Source organism: Aquarana catesbeiana, linkage group LG01, assembly GCF_042186555.1.
Source record: "Aquarana catesbeiana isolate 2022-GZ linkage group LG01, ASM4218655v1, whole genome shotgun sequence".
NCBI classification, from domain to species: Eukaryota; Metazoa; Chordata; class Amphibia; order Anura; family Ranidae; genus Aquarana; species Aquarana catesbeiana.
In genome coordinates, this window is record NC_133324.1 from 194207722 (window position 1) to 194213721 (window position 6000).

At 50.6% G+C, this 6000-nt stretch overlaps 1 protein-coding gene across 1 annotated transcript in view; it reads right to left on the reverse strand.

Moving 5' to 3' along the window:
• The window catches only part of FEM1C (fem-1 homolog C), a 61871-nt gene extending 56711 nt beyond the window's left edge, over positions 1-5160 (reverse strand). The window contains exon 1 of the mRNA XM_073624642.1: positions 4971-5160. The gene's annotated coding sequence lies outside the window, so the exon portion shown is untranslated. The remainder of the gene's footprint in view (positions 1-4970) is intronic.
• Between the last annotated feature and the right edge of the window lie 840 nt (positions 5161-6000).

The window sequence follows — 6000 nt, forward strand, 5'->3', positions numbered from 1 at the left end:
TAACTCTAAAAGCAATGTGCTCTGTGTCCTTATCAAAGTATGGTGCTGGCAGTGACTGTCTCATGCTTTTGTTCCTACTTCACCACAAGAGCTGGCAGAACATATCTTTCAAGAATAAAATCATAAACTGAAAAGCAGCATTCAGTCATTTGGAGCAAGCTAAGCTTCCAAGCTGCCTTTATTTCAAACTGATACTAATTCCAAATACTGCATCTGTTCACATAAAAAGTGCACTCATTCTCATCCCGGTATGCTAGCAACCTACAGTATAATGGATGGGCACAGTAATTCCAACACAATGGGGTTTATTTACTAAAGGCAAATCCACTGTGCACTTGGAAGGGCAGTCGCTGTAGATCTGAGGGGGACATGCAAGGGAAAAAAAAAAAAAAGCATTTTTGCTTGCGCATGATTGGATGATAGAAATCAGCACAGCGTCCCCTCATTTAAAATCTTCCCCTTAGATCTACAGCAACTGCATTTCCAAGAGCACTTGTAGTGCACAGTGGATTTGCCTTTAGTAAATATACCCCAATGTCCAATCGTGTGAGAAGAGAGGGATGACCTCACAACCTTTATCCAGGTCTCGTAACATCATTCACTGGTCTTAATACAAAACAACTGCTGATTTCTGTCAGAGACACAAGGAAAATCAGCCATGGTTGCAATATCCAGATCCTTTCAACTAGTAAAGTCCTACTTGAAATAAAATAACATTTACAGAAGTGCATTTTTTATCAGCTGAACATTTGCAATAAGGTTTGTTTTGGCTACTATACTAAGAAGACTACTCTAAGCAAACACACAGTTGCAATACACACACCAGTCTTAGCATTAGTCACATTCTTTATGCCTCGCTTCTGTATTGTTTACATGACAACCAATATGGAACAATGACATAGTTATCATTTGGCTCAGGTATGTGTTTGTGTTACTAGCAGAGGCAGAAAATGAATAAACATATCATCAGAATATTGAGTGTAAGGCTTATTAGCAGCTTTTTTTGAATGATGAGAACCAACCAGAATAGGACTTTTAACCACAATATGTTGTGTTTCTTAAATGTTAAAAACATAAATAAATAGGAAAAGAGACATCTCTTCATGTAACAACCTCGGGCACCAACATAGAGCCAGAACAAAAATTAGAATAAACCCAACTGTCAGGAAAGAGTATGTTGTGAGCTAGTAGGTACAGCTTCATAAACATGTGATCAATATACATATATATTTCACACACACAGGTTACACAGGCTATGTATATGGCCCCTTTCACACTTGTGCGACTTGTCCTGTGACTTGGGACTGCAAAGTCGCATGACAAATTGTATCCCACGAGTACCATTCATACCTGTGCGACTCCAACGTAGTCCTTCTACTACTTTGGTCCGAATTTGATGCGAGTTGAGGTCCATAGACCAAGTTTACACAGGCATTCCCTGAAATCGCACGACTTTTAAGTCGCATCAGTGTAAAAGGGGCCTATGGCCGTTGTCCTACTATTGATGACAACACAGAGAGAGAGAGATTACTTTCTGAAAAATCGTACTTCTGTTAAATACTCTCCAGCAGAAAACTGGCCAAAAAACGGTTGGTTCAGCAGAAACTGGCCATACTTCAGTCAGCCTAGGTGAACAACTCCTTGTCTGACAGAAGGCAGTCGCACAACCGCTTCTGTCAAAGCAGCATGCTGGAAAAACAGTTAATTGCTACAAGCACTGATCAGTGGGGGGGCATCCCCCATCGGAATACGATAGCTCAGTGGGGAGTTTGCTGCACTAATATCAGATATGTTAGTACAGCAATCTGTATGCGGGCTGAATGAAAAAAACTTCCTGTGTGTACCCAGCTTAAGCTTTCCTTTACTATGTATTAAGGTGGGGGGGGGGGCATTTTGTATATTTTTTTACATAATTTTTAGTTATGTTTTATGAATGGGAATACAAATATATAGTGTGTGTGTTCTTGTTTGACTGCAAAGGTGTAAATACACTTTACAAAAAAAAAAAAAAATCACTTATCCTGCTGTGATTGCTTTGTGAATTCAGCCTATAACATTGGTGGAACTGAAGAGTGCCCAACTATAGATCCACTGGAACAGGAGCAAAGTGGAAATTATTCATCGACAGATAAATGGGACTAGCAGCTCTTCTGCGACCCGGGTCATATGCCACCAGCTACGCCGCGACCCGGGTCATATGCCACCAGCTCTTCTGCAACTCTGAATATAGATTATATACTACCAACTCCACATGACCTAGATTAGTAATACTAGCTTTAGCTATACCAGGACCACTATGATCTGGATCAGTAATATGAACCCCAACATGACCCAGATTAGTACTACCAGCTCTACTATGACCTGGATAAATACTACTGGCTCTTCCATGCCCCAGATGAGAAGTATATCACCACCCCATGTGCTGCCTCCGTACTAGCAGCCCCCCATACCTTCCTCGGTACTAACAGTCCCCCCCCCATACCTTCCTCGGTACTAACAGTCCCCCCCCCCATACCTTCCTCGGTACTAACAGTCCCCCCCCCCCCATACCTTCCTCGGTACTAACAGTCCCCCCCCCCATACCTTCCTCGGTACTAACAGTCCCCCCCCCCATACCTTCCTCGGTACTAACAGTCCCCCCCCCCCATACCTTCCTCGGTACTAACAGTCCCCCCCCCCCCATACCTTCCTCGGTACTAACAGTCCCCCCCCCCCCCATACCTTCCTCGGTACTAACAGTCCCCCCCCCCCATACCTTCCTCGGTACTAACAGTCCCCCCCCCCATACCTTCCTCGGTACTAACAGTCCCCCCCCCCCATACCTTCCTCGGTACTAACAGTCCCCCCCCCCCCATACCTTCCTCGGTACTAACAGTCCCCCCCCCCCATACCTTCCTCGGTACTAACAGTCCCCCCCCCCCATACCTTCCTCGGTACTAACAGTCCCCCCCCCCATACCTTCCTCGGTACTAACAGTCCCCCCCCCCCATACCTTCCTCGGTACTAACAGTCCCCCCCCCCCATACCTTCCTCGGTACTAACAGTCCCCCCCCCCATACCTTCCTCGGTACTAACAGTCCCCCCCCCCCCATACCTTCCTCGGTACTAACAGTCCCCCCCCCCATACCTTCCTCGGTACTAACAGTCCCCCCCCCCCCCATACCTTCCTCGGTACTAACAGTCCCCCCCCCCATACCTTCCTCGGTACTAACAGTCCCCCCCCCATACCTTCCTCGGTACTAACAGTCCCCCCCCATACCTTCCTCGGTACTAACTCCCCCCCCATACCTTCCTCGGTACTAACAGTCCCCCCCCCCATACCTTCCTCGGTACTAACAGTCCCCTCCCCCATACCTTCCTCGGTACTAACAGTCCCCCCCCCCCATACCTTCCTCGGTACTAACAGTCCCCTCCCCCATACCTTCCTCGGTACTAACAGTCCCCTCCCCCATACCTTCCTCGGTACTAACAGTCCCCCCCCCCATACCTTCCTCGGTACTAACAGTCCCCCCCCATACCTTCCTCGGTACTAACAGTCCCCCCCCCCATACCTTCCTCGGTACTAACAGTCCCCCCCCCCATACCTTCCTCGGTACTAACAGTCCCCCCCCCCCATACCTTCCTCGGTACTAACAGTCCCCCCCCCCATACCTTCCTCGGTACTAACAGTCCCCCCCCATACCTTCCTCGGTACTAACAGTCCCCCCCCCATACCTTCCTCGGTACTAACTCCCCCCCCCATACCTTCCTCGGTACTAACAGTCCCCCCCCCCCCCATACCTTCCTCGGTACTAACAGTCCCCTCCCCCATACCTTCCTCGGTACTAACAGTCCCCCCCCCCATACCTTCCTCGGTACTAACAGTCCCCCCCCCCCATACCTTCCTCGGTACTAACAGTCCCCCCCCCATACCTTCCTCGGTACTAACAGTCCCCCCCCATACCTTCCTCGGTACTAACAGTCCCCCCCCATACCTTCCTCGGTACTAACAGTCCCCCCCCCCCATACCTTCCTCGGTACTAACAGTCCCCCCCCCCATACCTTCCTCGGTACTAACAGTCCCCCCCCCCCATACCTTCCTCGGTACTAACAGTCCCCCCCCCCCATACCTTCCTCGGTACTAACAGTCCCCCCCCCCCATACCTTCCTCGGTACTAACAGTCCCCCCCCCCATACCTTCCTCGGTACTAACAGTCCCCCCCCCCCATACCTTCCTCGGTACTAACAGTCCCCCCCCCCATACCTTCCTCGGTACTAACAGTCCCCCCCCCCCATACCTTCCTCGGTACTAACAGTCCCCCCCCATACCTTCCTCGGTACTAACAGTCCCCCCCCCTACCCATACCTTCCTCGGTACTAACAGTCCCCCCCCCCTACCCATACCTTCCTCGGTACTAACAGTCCCCCCCCCTACCCATACCTTCCTCGGTACTAACAGTCCCCCCCCCTACCCATACCTTCCTCGGTACTAACAGTCCCCCCCCCTACCCATACCTTCCTCGGTACTAACAGTCCCCCCCCCCCCATACCTTCCTCGGTACTAACAGTCTCCCCCATACCTTCCTCGGTACTAACAGTCCCCCCCCCCCCCATACCTTCCTCGGTACTAACAGTCTCCCCCATACCTAACCTACAGTACTATCAGCAAGCCCCGAATGCCATAAACATTAGTAGACACCGATTCCTGTCCCATCCCCCACCCTTGGTCCTGATCATCCAGGGAGCAGCAGCCTGTTCAGGGTGAGCGGAGGAATCCGGAGAGCACTATGGCGGCTCCTGGGAGTGAACTTCCTCCGTACAGTCCGCTCTGCCCTGGTAGGGCTCCGTGTGTAAGGAGAAGGAAGTTGTAGGCGCAGAGACATAGAGAGGACTGTACTTCTCCCTCCCCCATAGAAAACACAGTGTAGGCGGAAGCAGACGGTCACCCGCTCCCCCGCACATATATACAGACACAGTAGAAGAGACATTACCGCGGCCATGGTCGCTGCCTGTAGCCCGGCTCTCCCCTCCCACGTCACCGCGTCTACCGATCCAGCCTGCGCCAAGCCGCGGCCGGTGTGACGGTTGCAGGCGGGGCTCTCCTCCGTCTGATAGCAGACTCACCTAACCTGCTGGCCACCGCTCGCTACTAACAGAACCGTCCTCAGCCAATGAAAGGCAGAAGGCGTGGCAGGAGAATGAATCGCGCACATTCGTTGAACGCATGCTGACGTAGCCACGTCTCGGGTTTGGTTGAGATGACAGCGGCGTCGAATGGTTGGGCGGAGGGAGGGAGACGACAATGGTGTGGGCGGAGTAGGGGGAGGTCTCAGGGAAGCGGACTGACTATAGCTCTGGAATGTTGGGACTGGTTGTGTCAGAACGTTCTCTCTGTGTGTGGGGCGTGCTGCTAGTTCACCTCAGAGAGTTCCTGACAGGAGAGAGTACAGGAAGTATATCCGTGAGGAGCTCAATTTCACTTGGACTTGGTGTCTCATAGCTTCTATAGGCCAGTTCTAATGTGACCTCGTGGACATTGATCATTTAGTGCTGATGTATGAGCTCCTGGCTGGGTTGCCAAACGTCAGTAAATTTATAGACTGTAAAGATCAGTGATTTTTACAACTCTATAAATGTCGGGCTGATAATTTGTCGTGCAGTGCTTACTTTTTAAAATGACTTGTTATATGTATTGTCAGTGTTTCAATGTCATGTTTATACTGTTTAAATATTGATTGTCTTAGTTCTTAATAGAAGTTTTGTGATTTTTGAGGTTGTCAGTAAAAAATGTGCTCCATCAGCAGCGGCGGCCCGTCTTTTAGGGGTGCATGGGTGCTGCCCCCCCCCCCCATCCATGCGTCTGGCCCCCTGATCTACATAAAGGGCGCCCATTGGGGGGGGGGGGGGTTTGAAGCATATGATTAGAGCTAGAGGCTCTAATAGGCTTCAAAAAAAGGGTGGGCTCGGGGGGCGCAGAGCATTGTGCCCTAATACCACCCAGTTGTGTGACAATAGCGAGTG